Below are 18,374 nucleotides of genomic sequence, written 5' to 3' on the forward strand. Positions count from 1 at the left end.
CACATGACAGAACTTACTTGGACTTTCTACCAGACTGGCAAGTTTCCTCAGAAGTTATATTGGAGGGAGAAGCATAATAGTTCATAGATCAGGAACTGTGACTCCCTGTACCTTGTCTCTTTCAGATACATGGTCAATGTTCATCATGATGCAAGGTTAACAGTGGAGTGTTTCCAGGCTGCAATTTAGCATCAGTGTTGTTTAATATAGATTTGAAAAAAAAGTGAATCATGAAGGAACAAAGTTGCAGACCATACATTATTTAGGTTATTCAAGACCGGAAGAGACTGAAGGCGATAGAATGGGTAACAAGAGAGTAAATGAAAAGTGGTTTGATAAATTCAAAGCAATGCACATGGAGGGAATAATTTGAACAGTTCAGCCTCCTTATTGGGTTCAGAAATTAACCCTACCAACTCAGGAAAAGGACCTGTACATCAGTGGGTGTGCTCAAAGACTCAGTGTGCAGCAGCGATCAAAAACAAACACACACACACACACTCTTGGGGCATATAAGGAATGGGGTGAAACAGTACTGAAAATTGCTTTTTAACCCTCCTCCCACCTGGAATACTGTTTTCAGCTCTGGTCGCTGTCTTGAAGAGCACATAGCAGAAATATGGGCAGGCGAGTGGGGATGAAAATGATTAGAGGCCTGGAGAGACTTCTGTAGGTGGAGGAATTTGACCAGATTAGGACTGTTTATCTTGCACAGACAATGATAAAGGGGGAGCCTGACAAAGTTAAACTGAATACCAAACAGTGCCGTGAAGGGAGATTGCGGACTTGACTTGTACACATCATGTCTCATAGACCAAAACCAAGGGAGAGTCTCTGAAAATCTTATGGAGCAATTTTCAAACAGATAGCAGGGCACATTTGTTCATCCACAGCACAGTTAGCCTGTGGCTGTCATTACTGTAAGATATCAATAAAGCCCAGGACCTAGCAGGATTCACATATAATTCAACATGTTTACGGATAATGGGAAATTCTAGGGTTACCTTAGCAAAGATTAACAACAAAACAAGAAATTGAAAGGGGTATAAACCATCACACTCCAGGGCATGAGGCAACCTCTGATAATAGTCATGGGACAAATGTGTAAGTGAACTTTAATAATGATTAATTCTGGATATGCCCCTACCGTGGTGTGACTATGCCACAGAAGGCAAAGGATATTTCACCCTAGGGGTTGTCAGGTTAGCAGAGACTGCTTACCTTGGGAAAGAGGGAGCAGACCCTCTTCTCTGTCATAGAATCGTAGAATATTAGGGTTGGAAGGGACATCAGGAGGTCATCTAGTCCAACCCTCTGCTCAAAGCAGGACCAATCTCCAACTAAATCATCCCAGTCAGGGCTTTGTCAAGCTTGACCTTAAAAACCTCTAAGGATGGAAAATTCCACAACCTCCCTTGGTAACCCATTCCAGTGCTTCACCACCCTCCTAGTGAAATAGTGTTTCCTAATATCCAGCCTAAACCTCCCCCACTGCAACTGGAGACCATTACTCCTTGTTCTGTGACCTAACAGCTGACTAGTAAGAGAAGAAGCACAGGTGTTCAGATCCCAGACGAATCGCAGGCCAGTTGGCATGTGAGTCCTGATGAGAGCATGGAAGAATAGTGAGATTCTATCCTGAAACCTATGCACGCAAGAGGCTGCACACCTCAGGGGAACATAGGCACCGCTAGCTCCAGAAACACGATAGGGTGTCTGGAGGAACTTGCCAGGTTATTCCCTTATTTCCCATTTTAGGGTCTCTTGACGATCCCAGTGAAGGAGTAGGTAGTAACTGCTCTCACAGATGGATGCTAGGCTAGGCTGACCTCTGCTTTGAACTGGAATGACAATTCCTAGCTTAAGAACATAAGAACGGACATACTGGGTCAGGCCAAAAGGTCCATCTAGCCCAGTATCCTGTCTTCCAACAGTGGCCAATGCCAGGTGCCCCAGAGGGAATGAATGGAACAGGACAATTTCAAGAGACCCATCCCATTGTCCAGTCCCAGGTTTTGGCAGTGAGAGGTTTAGAGACACCTGGCACATACAGTTGTGTCCCTGGCCATCTTGGCTATCCTCCATGAGTTTATGTAATTCATTTTTCACCCAGTTATCCTGTTGGCCTTCACAACATTGCCTGGCAACGAGTTCCAGAGACAGACTGTGTGTTGTGTGAAATACTTAATCATAGAATGTCAGGGTTGGAAGGGACCTCAGAAGGTCCTCTAAGTCCAACCCCCTGCTCAAAGCAGGACCAATCCCCAGACAGACTTTTGCCCCAGATCCCTAAATGGCCCCCTCAAAGATTGAACTCACAACACCCTGGGTTTAGCAGGCCAGTGCTCAAACCATTGAGCTATCTCTCCCCCTTTGGTTTGTTTTAAACCTGCTGCCTACTAATTTCAGATGTGTTAATGCTCATCCATGTGTTGATAACAAGATATATGTGAGTCTGTGCACTACAGCACAGGTGAGAAACACAAGGAAGCCCTTTAATATAAAAGGGTCTTTCAAGGGCCAAGGACCAAATCCACAGGGGATGTTAAGAACTGTGGGGAGATACTTCTATTAATAGGGTTGGATGCTCTGCAGACCACTTAAGGCAGTGATGGGCAACCTGTGGCCCAACAGGGTAATCCTCTGGCCAGCCACAAGACAGTGTTTACATTGACTGTCTGCAGGCATGGCCACCCATAGCTTCCAGTGGCCTCAGTTCGCCATTCCCGGCCACTGAGAGCTGCGGGCCGCAGGAACAGTCAATGTAAACACAGCCTTCCAGTGGATTTCCCTGACGGGTCATGTGCCATTGCACACCACTGACTTAGGGTGATCATCTCCGAGTGGTACATTTGTCCTCCAACCTGAATTTATCCAGTACTTGAAACATGAATTTGCTTTCTTGGCTGTAGGAGAACAGAGGGTATGTGAAGTTATTAATATAAACTGGGACCATATAGAACATGGTTTGCAACCCAGGGTCCTGTAGTGGCACCAAATCCTATGTAAAGGGGGTCATATAAGGTATCCAAGACCAGGTTACGGGTTACTGGTTATGATTATGCTGTCTGTATGTCTGTATCATTTTGTAGTTCAAGTTATAAGTATTGGCTGTATACTGTCGGTATTTTAAATTGGTGCTGTAGTTCTGGGTGACACCCCAGACAAGTTGGTGTTAGCTCTGCTTAGCCTTCTTGATGGCCCATTAAGGACCATCAGCTACACAACTGACCCATTGAGAGAAGGCAGATACGCCTTGTAACTCTGCAGGATGTGCAGGAACTGGCCCATGTGACTCCAAACTCCATGTTGCTGTAATTTTCCACAGTAAGAACAAAGAAGTGTTCTTACACCTGGAAGAGCCTAAATAAAGCTGATGCCTCATCTCCATCTTGTCTTCAATCCTTGTTCCTACCTGTGGAGGGACTTTGCTGGAAACTGAAGCTCTACACAAAGGACTAATGACCCAGCCCAGCGGGGGATGTTCTCCAGAGACTTGATTTAAACCTGCAGTTTACTCCATCACTGCTACAAGCCTGAACTAAGAACTTTGCCATCACTGTATGTAATTAATTCCATTTAACCAATTCTAGCTCTCATTTCTACCTTTTTCCCTTATGAATAAACCTTTAGATTTTAGATTCTAAAGGATTGGCAACACCGTGATTGTGAGTAAGATCTAATGGTATATTAACCTGAGTCTGGGGCTTGGTCCTTTGGATCGAGAGAACCTTTTTCTTACTGGGGTTTTTGGTTTCATAACATGTTGATGATGTGGTTCTGGCCGACCCAACTGAGAGCTGCCATCGGACAATGCTCAAACAGGGCAGTTACAGCCCCAAGGCTGGGTTTTCCACCTCTAAGGCAAACCAAACCAGGTTCAGCGACAAATGGATTTTGGTTTTCACTCCACTGCTCTTGCAATCACACAAGCAATTTTCCTTATACCACTTCAGTCTCCAGTATCACCACCGTGCCACCCGTTCTGGGATAATGGTTATGAAAGCCAACACCTCAATTAAAAGAAAAAGTTCTCTCATCCCAAAGGACAAGCCCCAGACCCAGTCAATATACACATCAGATTTACCCACAAGATCACGTGTGCCAATCCCTATAGAATCTAATATCTAAGGTTAAGAAAAAGTAGAGATGAGAGCTAGAATGGTTAAAATGGAATTCAGATTACATACAGTATTTGGCAAACGTTCTTAGTTCAGGTTTGTAGCAGTGATGGAATAAAACCTGCAGATTCAAACAAGTCTCTGGAGAACATCCCCGGTGGGATGGGTCATCAGTCCTTTGTTGCAGAGCTTAGGTTTGTAGCAAAGCCCTCCGAGGTAAGAAGCAGGATTGAAGACAAGATAGAGATGAGGAACGCCTTATATAGGCTTTTCCAGGTGTAGAACACTCCTTTGTTCCTACTGTGGAAAGTTACAGCAAAATGCAGTCTTGCAGTTCACATGGGCCAGTTTCTGCACACCCTGCTGAGTCACAAGGCGTATCCGCCTCTCTCAATGGGGTCAGTTGTTGTAGCTAATGGTCCGCTAATAGTCCATCAAGCAGGTAGGCAGAGCTAACCAACTTTTTCTGGGGTTTTTCCAGAAATACAGCCACAAATTTGAAGTACAGACAGTTATACAGCCGATATTCATAACTTCAACTACAAAATGATACAGGCACACAGACACATATCATAACCAGTAACCCGTAACCTGTTCTTGACACCTTATATGACCCCTTTATATAGAATTTGATGCCACTACAGGACCTTGGGTTGCAAACATGTTTCTATATTGGTCCCGTTTTATACCAATAATGTCACAAAACCATTCTCCCCAGACGAGTGGCACGGGCGAGGGCGGGTGATACTGCTGGAAACTGGACGTGTCTAAGAAATTGTTTGGATTGTGACTTGTGGTACAGTGGGGTGAACCGAAGTCATTTTTGTCTGGCTGGTTTGGTTTACCTTAAAGGTGGAAAAACCCCAGCCTTGGGCTGTGACTGCCCTGTTTGAGCAATTGGTCCTGAAGTGGCACTCTCAGTTGGGTCCCGTCAGAACCGCATCGTCACAGGGTATAAAATATATATTTGTTAAATGGAAAAGACCAAGGCCATTACGAAAAGACATTTTAGTTTTTCAAGCTTCAGAGTACAACAAATAATGGAAATCTGAAAGCATGCTGTGAGTGCCCCTTTAGTTATAAACACTAATGATTTTTTAATTTTACTTTTTGTAAAATACAGCAATTGTCAAAATTATTCTGAAGCCCTTTACTGCATTTGAATACAATTTATTTCATGTTTTGTTCTAAGATAATTAACTAGACTTGTGTGTATAATGAGCTGTGGAACCAGTTATATCTATCCTTACTACACTCTAAGTAGAAACAATTGCTTATCCGTAGGAATATTGGTTTCCATTTAATTAGGGGAAGGAAAAGATAGCTATCAGACTAAATGTGAACAGGGAAGATCTGTTATGAATATTTACAGACTTTGATGTGTTCAGGGTATAAATCTGTTTGCTTTTAAATTTAAAAATATAAATGGTGCTTTGATACTCCAGTAACTTCAGAGATACATGTGAAACCTTTGCCACAAAGAACAGTTTTCTTATTCTATTTGTATTTTAGTCGCAGTGACTCAATCCCATCAACATGAAAATTAACAGCTCTGCTTCAGTCTACTCCAGGCTTAAGCCACAGTTTTGATCCACATGGGTGAGTTTTATTCTAAATCATCTTTTTCATTTTTAAATATATATTTAAAAAACATACATTATTGTACTGTCTGTCTGCAAAAGTCCTAGCTAGTGAAGTTTAAATTGAGAAAGAAAAGAAATTATTTTTATAGAACACTTCCACCCTCGTTGTGCTCCTGTCAGTGGTTGGAAGTTGGCTAAACAGACACTGTCTCTGAAAACTGTATTTTCAGTTATTTTATAATGCAACTTTTCCTTACACCATCACCACCTGCCAACCTTCATACAAGGGTTAATCCGGCATCCATTGAAGTGAAGGGTAAAGCTCCTATTGACTTCAGTAGAGCAGGATCAGATACACCGAGATGGCTCCACACCTGAGTTATGCACCCCGCTGTTCTGGGTTCTTAAAACCCCCCTTGTAAAATGTGTTGGTGAAATGCCCTTAGCACCAAGGGTCTTATAGTGTATCTACTCTAAGCAAAGTGGGACTGCTGTTGTCACAGACCTCGCTAAGCACTCACCAGACTGGAATCCAAACACTGGATCCCATGTTCTTTAAGATTCTGTTCAGACTCCAGAGTCCAGGCCCTACCCCTGGCTTGGGGTCTCTAGGCATGTTCTCAGGGTGCAGATCCTCTGCCCAGCTCCCCTTCCAAAGAGCCAGGAACTCGCAGTCCAACTACCCAGCTCCTGGCACTAGTGCGGATCCCTCAGGCTGTCCTGTAGCTTATCCGCACCTTCTCCCAGAACCCCAGCCCTGGGTACTCTGGGCCCACCGGGTAACTTCTCAAGGGCCCAGGACAGGTGTAACACAGAGCACACAGTCAGACACTCTTTGCACAGGAGTTTCACACACCACTTCTCTTTCCTTAATGGCATGATAAATACACAGATTTAGACAAAGATAATCAATCCTCTGTGCATTCCCCTGCCTCAGTTTCCTCATAACTCCAGAGTTTTCCTGGACCCCTGCCCAGGTATTACTCTGGGGGTAGCCAGGGTCTTTCTCCTGCGGGACATGGCTTGGCTTTTCAACCATGGAGCATTTCTCTCTCCCCCTCACAAGATCAGCTTGCTTGGACCTTGGCTGGTCCAACAGCTAAATGAGGCCCCTGCTGATATGAAAGCATGCCCATCTTCCCCCCTCTTTCCAGAACATCCTGCTACCTTTCTCTTTCCCACACACCTGCTGTGGGTTTAAGGGCAAACCTGGGGGTTTTGGGTCTGCATTTGGGGTTTTCGAATCTCTCCCCTTCACAAGCTCCCTGCAGCAAGGTGGGGAAAAAATGAGTTCTTCCAGTTTCAGCCAAACTCCTTAGTATACCCGCTGTGTGGTAAGAGTACAGGTATGAAGGTTACCTCTCTCCATTACCCGAGTCTGGTGGCTACACGCCCTATCAGCCCACACATAGAGGCATTCAGTGATACAGCAACGTTCGTAGTAACAACTTCACAATATCAACTAGAATTCATAAGCAGTACAGACAGATTCTCCAAACTATCGCACTGAAAACTCCACCGCAGGAACACTTCATCCCATGGAGGCTTGGCAGGAGCTCACACTCCAGGGAGACCCATCACATTCTAACGGTGCCAGGCCTGAGGAGCAGGGTTCCAGGGAGTGCGGCAGCTGGCATCACTATCATTTAATGTTTGCATTATAATATCACTCCAGTGGTGCTGGATTCCTTTTTCCTAAGCCCGGAACAGCTGCATTCAAAGACACAGGCTGTTGGGAGACAAGACGAGAAGCATGAAGCCTGACTTATTTCCTGCGTCACAAGCTGGGCGGGTGGAGGTGAACCACCAGCATCTCAGGAACCTGGGGAAGGGGGAGGCTCGAAGTGGAGGCTTTAGGATCAGCCTGGAAAGAAGTCATTAGAGACTTTGCAAGGGCAGCAAAGGTGATGGAAGCCAGATCGGATTGTTTTAAATGGCACATTCAGTAGGCTCAGCGGGGAAGGGAAGAGTGGAGACAGAAACTCAAACTGAGTCTAACAAGAGAATTAGTATCAACCCATGGGAACAGGCCTAGGTGTTACACTCCTGGAAAACTCCCAGGGGATTGAATAGAGAGGAAATCTGGAGGCCCCTCTAGAAATTTCAAATTATTGTAGCTATTAATTGAAGCACCCTATAGAATTCCAGAGAAAGGATATTCTATTGGTTCAAACTAAGCTACTGAAAGATTGTCATGCTGACCCAAATTCAATCGGAGTGTCCCACTAGGGTGTAAACAGCAATGTCAAATCACACACGCTTTGGAGTTATTGGTGGTATTTGTACTTTGGTGGTACTGAAAAGCCTCAGCCAAGGTGGGGACTCATTGTGCCAGGTGCTGTACAACAGCAGTCTGTTCCTGCCCCGTGGAACTTACAGTCTAAAGACTTAAGACAAGACGAGACAGATAAACAGCACAAAAGAAACGTGCTAAACATTCAGAAGTGGTGAGTAGTTCCACTGACTTTAATGAGACTAGTTAATGTGTAAAGTTACACATATACATAAGCACCCTGTCAGTCAGGGCCGGAGTCTTTATTCATTAACTTTACTCTTGGTATTTATTTGTTAACTTTTGGATGCCAGGGCGGGATGGATAAACTTTGGTTCCCCATCATTATGGGAGTGGTGTGTATTTGTCCCAGGTCACTGGGTGGGGGCTCGAGCCAGGTTTGTGTTGTATTGTTGGAAAGGAACCCCTAGATACTGAACCCGGACTTGGCTGCTGCCAACGCTGACTGGCAGAAGGATTACACATATAAGGTACTTTCACTTGACCAATTGCATCATTAATAATGGATGGATGGATGGACATCTAGAATGGTCCGTAGGCCCGTAAAATTTAGTCCTTGGATTATTGTATGTGAAAAAAATAGATGGGTGACACTTACATAGCAGAAGTGGATTTTTTTATTCCTACAGCCTGGTTTTGTGAGTGAGCAATTGGGTTACTCAGAGCATCCAAATCACATTTTTGCTTTGAAAAGAGCTGTGAAAATCTTCATTCCCATGGCAGGCAGGATTTAAAGATACATGCAGTAGGTGCCTGCTTTCCCAGCTTGATGTGAATTCAGTTTGATTAGTCATCCAAAGGGCCCTGTGTTCAAAAGCCATGCATTTTTCAGCTCTTTAATTAGCACTTTTGTCAGTAGCTGATAGGGCTATCTACTATTTTTGCAATATTTGAAATATCAGCTAGTGAGAGATTTTCCTCCTCATAGATAATCGGCTGGGCTTCAGAAGTTTTCTACTCTTCTTTTCACAATGCTTTGTCCTTCGGCATTCCCTTTGAAGATTTCATTTATATCTGTGGGGGAGCCCTCAAACTCCCTAGCACAGAACATCAGATATATCATTTGTATTAATGCTTTCAGTCTGGTTCATGGTGCAAATTGACTAATTCAGCCAGCTCCGTACAGTCTCAGGAGGGGTGTGTGTGGGTGTTCTCACACAAACTGTGGCATGGGCTGGTTTGTTTATTCAAGAGTAAGGACAGTGACCGAGCCAGGCACCTAGAGGTGCAGCAAGGTGGGGTTAGGACTCGAGCCCGTATATTTTATGCCAAAGGAATCCGAGTTATATTATCATAACACCAAGAAGCCCCAGCTGTAGAGAAGGACCCAATTGTGGTGGGTGCTGTGCACACGGTACAAGAAGTTAGCTTACAATCTAAGTATACGACAAAAGACAACAGGTGGATGCAGACAGATGGACAGCGGAGTACAAAAGGAGACAGTACTGACCAGAATACTGTGCAGTGGTCTCAGCACCCCGGCAGCCTAGTTTTGTGTTGGCGTCGTAGCACAGAAGAGTTTTAAGGAGGATCTGAAAGACAATGAGTTCTGCAGATGTTTACAGGAAGCGCCTCCTAAACATGAGGACTGCCTGGGTGGAAGCATGAAGGTGCTTGTTTGTAAATGGTCATTTGGAGGTAGGAACTGACCCCTTGATAGTGAATGAGAGATCATAGGTGTGTGTGGCGGGGTAGGCTATGAAGGGCCTTGAAAGTGAAGACAAGCAACTGATGTTTGAGGTGAAGGAGAAGAGGAAACCAGTGGAGGGAGGGTCAAATGTCAAAGAAACAGGTTGGGAGTATGATCTTTGCATCAGCATTCTGAAAGGATACGAATGGGGAAAGGCAGCTGTCAAGGCTGATTTCCCCACTCTGGCACTTCAAGTGTAGAAGGTGGGGTTGGGGGGCCCCGCAAGGGTTCTAAAAAATTATCACTGGCCACTCCAGGCTGGTATTAAACCCCAAGGTTACAGCTTCTCTCTGACCTTGGATGGGTAGATGCTGCCACCACCCAAGTGCAAAAAATCCTTTGGAGCCAGGAAGGTGCATTTGGGAATTCCTTCCTGTGGGGTACCCTCAAACCCTTTCAGTCCCCACCCTCTGGGGAAGAGCTGAGAAAGGGAAAATAAAAAGGAAATCAGCTGTTGCCACCAGCTAATTAAACACCAGATGCACAAACTTCTTAGTACACAAACCCCCCAATCCTGCTCTTTAAAAAGTTAAATTTTATTAAAAACAAAAAGAGAGAAAATACATCTGGAACTTAGGCTATTGCTAGATTTAAAAAGAGCTAATGTAATAATTAAGGATCAAGAATGGTTTTCTTGAGGCCCGGCTTAATGGTTATAAGCAAAACAAAGCATTTGGGGGTTAGCGCAGAGGAGTCCACAAGCCAATACGGGGTGGGGGAGGAAGAATAAATCTAAGTGTGTCTTTCTAGACATTCCCTGATTTACTTATATATCTGGGGGTTTCAAATAAGTCATCTCTAGGTATTATCTGATCACTGTTCATACCTGGCTTAAAGCTTCTTACAGTATTGCTGCTCTGTGTCTCCTCTCTCTGGAGAACAGACAGACAGACAGAAAAGTTCTAGCCCTTCTGTTGCCTCTTTTGGTCAGGTGCCCACGCCCTTCCTTTTATCTATGACTTCTTTAACCCTTTACTGGTAAAGCAAGTAGAGAACAACTGCTAACAGGGATTTTATAGTTAATTGGCTGGCTGGGTGTCCATAAAAGGGAGCTACCCGCCCCCCTCCCCGCTTCATTTATAACAGCGTTTGTCAAGACCAAAGAGATGGATGTGGCAATAATGGAGATGCGAGATGATGAGATCTAGAGGAGGGTGTTAGCTGTGTGGAAGGATAGCAAAGGCCATATCTGAGATCTGGGGGAAGGTGTTAGCTGGATGGATGGGTAGCAAAGGCCGTATCTAAGAGCTGTTTTGCAGAAAGAATCTTTATGGTTTGGACACAGCCTGGAGGTGAGGATCTAGAGAGAGATTCTAGTTGAAGGTGGTGCCCAGGTGAGGGGTCTGAATGACAGCCTAGATGTGGGGTTTCCGTGGTGATAGAGAGAAGGAGTTAGTGGTGATGACTGTAGGAGTGGAGATTAAGCACTATACCTTAGCCATGTTGAGTTTGTGCCTGTGGCGAGCGGAGATGTCACAGAAACAGCTGACAGTTTAGTTTGGCCAGAAGGAGACGGGTCTGAAGTAGAGAGGTAGCTCTGTGTTGTCAGCATAGGGATGGTAGCTGAATTTATGGTTCCAAATGAGATTACAGAGAGATAAGAGAAGGGGACCAGGGCAGAGCCCTGTGCAACCCCCACAGAAGGTTGGAACAAACAGCTCTGTGACTTAGCAAACAACAGCAAGGAATCTTTTTCACCTTCTCTCCATCCTCACAGTGGGAATGGACTGTATGGAGGGGTATCCCTCAGGAAAATGCATTTCAAAGAGGGACTAGATTATAAACATGAGGGGCAAAACCACCACAAGTTCTCTTTCCCTCTCATCTCTCTATCTCTTTCACCCAAGGAGAGAGACAAAACATGCTCTGGACTTTGGGAGCAGATCCTGGCCTGAGAATTTGTTCAGCAATGTTACTGGAAACATGTGGTAAGGGACTTCACCTTGGACCAAATCTAGTTGGTTAAGATTTAATACTAGTAAGTGTTTTATTTTTATTTCTCTAGTAACCATTTTGACTTCAATGCCTTACTCTTGTACTCACTTAAAAGATGCCCTAGCTGCCATTCCCCAGCTTCCAGTGATGCAGGACCTGGATCAAACACCAACTCACGAAGATGCAGAGAAGGCTTTCAAAGAGATTTTGCCTGGGAAAGTAGCATGCCTCCAGAGCTCCTAAGGGCAAGGGGGAGGAAGCTTGCCAGTGACATCTGTGCACTTCTCTGCACCTTTTGGGGGCGGGGGGGAACCACATTCATCAGGATCTCAAAGATGCAAAGTTAATTACTCTATATAAAAATAAAGGGGACACAGCAGACTGCAACAGCTATTGAGGGACATCTCTGCTCAGTGAGGTCAGCAAAGTGCTTGCAAGGGTCCTGCTGAAAAAACTCCAAGTCCTAGCTGAGAGTCTACCCTGAAGGCCAGTGTGGGTTCAGAGCGGGATACTCCATGACTGACATGCCCTATACATTGCACTGTTGCCAGAAAAAAAACGTGAACAATAGGCACCTCTCTATGTAGCATTCGTTGACCTACAAAAGGTCTTGGACACAGTTATCAGGAATGACATCTGTAAGATCTGGATGAAAACTGGAGTCTTAGCTCGAAATCTTGGCTAAATGGGAACCCATCACCACCACCAGCAGCAGCTGCACCCCCTCACTAGCAACCAGCACACAGATTCCCTCAATGGCATATGGGGGGCAGAGGCTCAGGTATGCAGGGAATTTGAAGGCCTGGCGGTAAAGAGTGGAGATTGGGAGACCTGAGGTTTACTAAGGAGAGAGTTGGCAGTTGTTGGGTGGGCTAGGAAAGGAACTAGGGGTTAGAAATCAAACAGCTCCCCAAAATCACACAGCCCCTGTACACAGCTATGGATGCCTGGGGAAAGGAGCTGGTGGGGAAGACAAGCCAGTTCTGGGTACCTGGGAGTCAGGATGGATGGAATGACAGAGGGGGAGCTGCCTGGCTGATAGGCAGGAGTACGTTGAGGGGAGGCAGCAGGAGAGGGGTAAGGAACATGAGGGGTACTAAGAAAGATGGCGGCAGTACTTACTCGAGAAAGTGACACCAACCAGTTCCAGTCCCACAAGGCTGGCTGGGCTCGGCTCAGCTCATCGCTCAGGGCTTTGTGACCCTGTTGTGCAGGGCAGCCCAGACCCTGCCACACTGGGCAGCCAGGAACCTGGACTCACTGCAGCCTTTAGCACATAGTTGGGCCGCAACTGTGTGCTAATTGGACTGCATACAGCCCACGGGCCTCAGGTTGAGAACTGCTGGAGTACGTTGTGCTGGTGGGAGAGTGGCACTATATATGAAAGAAAATATAGTCAAATATAGTACAAATCTTAAATGAACTAAACTGTTCATAGAATCTCCATGGATAGTAAGTCCATGCTTGAATAATAAGAATATAGCAGTATAAATATACTGATGACCACCTGACCAGGATGGTGATAGTGACTGTGAAATGCTCAGGGAGATTAGAGAGGCTATAAAAATAGAAAACTTAACAATAACGTGGGATTTCAAGTATCTCCATATTGACTGGGGACATGTCATCTCAGATTGGGATGGAGAAATAAAATTTCTAGACACCATTAATGACGGCTTCTTGGAGCAGTCCTGGAACCCACAAGAGACGAGGCAGTTTCTGGCTTAATGCTACGTGGAGAACAGGATCTGCTCCAAGTAGGGTTGCCAGGTGCTCATTTTTCGACTGGAACGCCCAGTTGAAAAGTTGATCCTGGTGGCTTGGGTCAGCACTGCTGACTGGGCTGTTAAAAGTCCTGTTGATGGTGCAGCAGGAGCTTGGGGTTAAGGCAGACTCCCTGCCTGTCCTAGCTCTGTGCGGCTCCTGGAAGTGGCTGCCAGGTTCCTGCAGCCCCTAGGGACATGGACAGCCAAGAAGTCTCCACATACTGTGTCATAGTACAATCCCCACTCTGGACCTTAACGTCCAAGAAGATGGGGTACCAGCATGAATTCCTCTAAGATGGATTACCAGTTTAGAACCCGTAGCGCTGCCACCAACCAGGAATTCCAGTGCCTGGTACACTCTGGTTCCCCCAAAACCTTGCCCGGGGACCCCCAAGACCCAGACCCTCTGGATCTCAACACAAGGAAAGAAAACCCTTTCCCTAACCGTTGCCTCTCCCAGGCTTCCCCTCCCTGGGTTACCCTGGAAGATCACTGTGATTCAAATCTTTGAATCACAAAAGAGAGAGGACATATCTCACCTTCTCCTTCTTCTCTTTCCCCTCCAGAACTCTTTCTGAGAGAGAAAGTAATTCTGGCACAGAGAGAAATTAGCCTCTCTCTCCCTTCCCTCTTCTCACACCAATTCTGGTGAATCAGACAGTCCCTGGGGTCTCACACCAGAATAAAAAACATCAGGTTCTTAACAAGAACTTTAATAAAGAGAGAACAAATAGTAAAAATTATCTTTGTAAATTAAGATGGAAGGTACGGGTTTTTTAGCTATAGGCACTGAGATACCCCCAGCTAGTATTACCAAGTACAATTAAAATCTTTCAGCAGACCCACAATTTGAACTCCTTTCAGCCAAATGCACATTTGCAGATAAAGAAAACAAACATAAGCCACGTATCGCAGGGGCAAAAGAAAATGCAGGCCTGTTATTTACCAGGCTGCACGTGGCAACAGACTATATAGGTAAGAGATGCAAGGAGAGTATGGGCACGAGGCAAACTGCAGAACACACACAACTAAAATGAATCAATTTAAAATTTTTGGGGATATTTACAAGGGGTAAGAGAGAAGCTTGATTAGCTAATGAGTTAAAAAAACCAAAACACACAATGCCTAAAATATCTACTAACAATTATTACAAAAAATGCAGCATTTAGTAATAACTGATACTACAAAACAAACCAACACATCACGACCGGCAAAAACGTAGAAGCTCTATTTGAAACACGTGAGGCTGAGAGAGAGGCTTCGAGGTGCACGGCGTTACGGCATACACGGGATACACGGGACACCGTTTTCTCCTCTCTCCTGGCCTGCACATGGCAGGGCAACCCCCTAAAATACAGTCTATGACATTCACAGAAGTGTCATGTGGACAGGGCAAAACCTGTGTGTGTTTCGCCTCTGATGGCACAAGCAATGTTTACACCAATATGGGAGCAGGTGCCAAAGGTCTGGCTCGCCCCAAAAGGTTAAGGTAATGCATTGTTAGAAGGGTCCTCTGAATGACAAGAAGATGCGCAGGCATACCTATGGCAAGATACAGATGCAGACCAGGACCCATTCTAACACCAGAATTACAAACATCAATCTTAAACTAAGAAATTTATAGAGAAGACTAAGTAAAAATTATCTTTGTAAATTTAAGTGGGATAGGTAACAGGGTTTTTTAGCTATGGGCACTGAGAATCACCCTCCGCCTAAGTTATTCAAGTTATCAATTAAAAATCCTTTTCAGCAAAAACCACAAATTGAACTCCTTTCAGCAAATACATTTTCATATAAGAAACAACTAAAGCCTAACTCGCTTATCTATCTAGTACTCATATTTGGAATTTAAGAACTGTATCAGGGAGATTGCAGAGAAACCTGGTCAAGTCTGGTCCCTCTGAGCCCCCAGAGGTGAACAACCACCAAATCTAACAGCACACACAGAAACTTCCCTCCCTCCAGATTTGAAAGTATCCTGTCTCCTGATTGGTTCTCTGGTCAGGTAACAGCCAGGCTTACTGAACTTGTTAACCCTTTACAGTCAAAGAGATATAAAGTACTTCTGTGTTATTAACTTTTCTCATCTGTTTATGATATGCTGTCCCTGCCCCGAGGGCCGGATCTGCACTCCCACTGGCCAGGAATCACAACAAACGGGAGCTGTGGGAGCGATGCCTGCAGGCGCAAGGGCAGCGCGCAGAGCCTTCCTGGACACCTATGCGTCTAGAGGCTGCAGCGACCTGGTGGCCGCTTTTAGGAACCCCACTTCCAGGAACCCTGAACCCTCTCCAGCACCCCAACCCCCTGCCTCAGCCCGGAGTCCCCTCCCGCATCCAAACTCTCTCCCAGAGTCTGCACCCCCACAACATCTCAACATCCTGTGCCAGGCCTCTCCTGCACCCCAAACCCCTCATCCCCGGCCCCACCCCAGAGCCTGCAACCCCAGCCAGAGTCTTCATCCCCCAACACACCCCAACCCCATTCCCCAGCCTAGAACCCTCTTCTGCACACTCATCTCCTAACGTCTGGTCCCACCCAGAGCTCTCATCCCCTCCTGCACCCCAACCCCCTGCCCCAGCCTAGTGAAAGTGAGTGAGAGTGGGGGTTGGGGGGCGAGTGATGGAGGTTGGGAGGATGGAGTGAATGGGGGCAGGGCCTTGGAGAATGGATGTGATGGAGGTAAGGCCTCGAGGATGGAGTGGGAAGGGGACAGGGCAGGGGTGCTCAGTTTTCTGCAATTAGAAAGTTGGCAACCCTACATCCAAAAGATGACTATAACTGAACCTCTCAGTAATAGTGACTATAATGTAATTAAAATTTAACATCCTTGGGTGAGGGCACACCAAAGACACCCACCACAGCAGCATTTACCTTCAGAAAGAGGAACTACACAAAAAGGAGAAGCTAGTTAAATTAAAAAGGTGCAGTCACAAGAGTGAAATACTTGCAAGCTGCATAGAAACTTTTCAAGAACATCATAATATAGGCTCAATTTAAATATATACTGGTCTGACCCAGTAGGGCTGTTCTTATGACTGCGTGGAGCAGGAATTAAAAATGGAAGAGAGTTTCGATCTGGAGGGTGTGTGTAATGGGAGAGGCTGGTGCATGTCACAGACTCCTGAACCGTGCATCTCCAACCACCACTCTGTTCTAAGCTGAGCTAGCTGCTGCAGGATTTTGATACCTGATATCGTAACCTGCTGCATGACATTCTGGAGCAGGTAGTAGAGGAGTCCCATCACATCGCCCCATCGATAACTAGAGCGCTAGGTATTCTCCAACAATGACAAGCATGGGTGGGTGATATTGTAGCTGTTATTGAGACCCATCTCTAGCTCCAAGGTGTGTCAGAAGAGTTGTTTAGGAGAAGCTGCATTGCTAAGTCATTGTTTACTTCACTTGCCGAAAGTATGTTGGAGTCAGTTCATTTTTACAGGGTCCTTCCAACCTGCATGTCAGAGCCTAGCTCCTGCTTTGGAGATCTTTGGCTTTGTTTGTGAAGGAAATAATGGTTCTGTTCTTCAGGATGGATTTGGTCTGTCAGTCAATGTTACATTCGCACCAGCCAGCTCTCACTCCCAGCTGTGTAGTGCTGCACAACTTCACACGCTGGATGTTCCTTTTTGTCTTGCAGATCATTAGGCACATTTTCAGTGGCTGTTAAAAATGCAGTGTTAAATGACGTTAGCAAAGCATTGGGCAGCACATGAACCTTTGTTAGTGATGAGTTTATGAAGCAATGTTAGTCCTGCCAAGCCATTACGTTATGAGACTATTAACATGATAACAGTATGGAATTCTTTAACAGACAGGGACTAACAGGAAGGACCAAATCAGCTCACACCTGTTTGTAACTGCATCAGTACAGTCAGTGTTTCTTGGTCATTTAGTTTCACTGTAAGAAACTGACAAGTTCAGTGACTGATATCAAACAGCAGGAGCAATTTCAGCTACAGCAGAAGGTTCATTCTTTGGGCATTTTTGTAGAAACATTCCTTGAATGCTCAGAGTACCCAGGGCTGGAGTTCCCGCAGGAGGCTGCCATGAACTGAGGAATGAGTTGGGTTGGTTTTGCTTTTTACATTAAAAATTTTACATTCCTCACAGTTTGTTTTTTCTTTCTTCTCTGTCTAACCATGCAAGTGTCTAACACAGGAGAAACTAGAGCTTTTCTTTCATTTATATCAACCTTCTGAAAGTTAAGGCTTTCAATTGATTGTTATCCGATCAAGCCTCTAGGGCTTACGTCAAAAACATTATGCAGAGATCTGGACTACCTGGAATAAAGATGCTTACTGGGAGAGCTGGAATCTCAACCCCAAGCTCACCTCAACTTTTCCTTTATCTCAGAAGTAATTTCCAAGGGAGAAGTTACATAGCATCACACTCTAGAGGGACTGCTCAAGTCAGTGCGGGCTGCAGAATTGGCTCCTGCTTAATGGCACCTTGTCATGAGTGGTGCAATGATGGGGTAAGTTTAGTTCATTTTGCGCAGAGTTCAGCTGCAGGGAATTGGTCACGTGAGTTCTGGTACAAGTGAACAGCCATTCATCCGCAGCCTGGCACCTTGTTAGGGGCTCCATGTTCTGATTAGGTTTGCAGTGACCAGAGTTAGAAGGTCAAGTAGTTGAGGCTCAACATTTTGCCTGTTTAAAATGCTCTCATGTGAGTGAGAATGTCTGGCTGCTTCTCAGGGACAATTTCATAAATATCTGTTATGTGGATGCAACATCCAGTGCTGTCAGGAGCATGGACAGAATAAAAATTTGCCGGCATGGCCACAGAGCCAAGAGAAGCCGCAGAAACATCTTCCCACTGCTCCATCTTCTGAGAGGTCCTGCAGCCCCCTTTCTGCCTCACTTCCAACGCTGAGTCCCCGGGGACAGGCTCAGTCCCTGTCATAAATAGATAGCTAAGGGTTAATGTTTCTTTTACCTTTAAAGGGTTAACAAAGGGAACCAAACACTTGACCAGAGGACC

This window comes from Chelonoidis abingdonii, chromosome 4, assembly GCF_003597395.2.
Source record: "Chelonoidis abingdonii isolate Lonesome George chromosome 4, CheloAbing_2.0, whole genome shotgun sequence".
NCBI lineage: Eukaryota > Metazoa > Chordata > Testudines > Testudinidae > Chelonoidis > Chelonoidis abingdonii.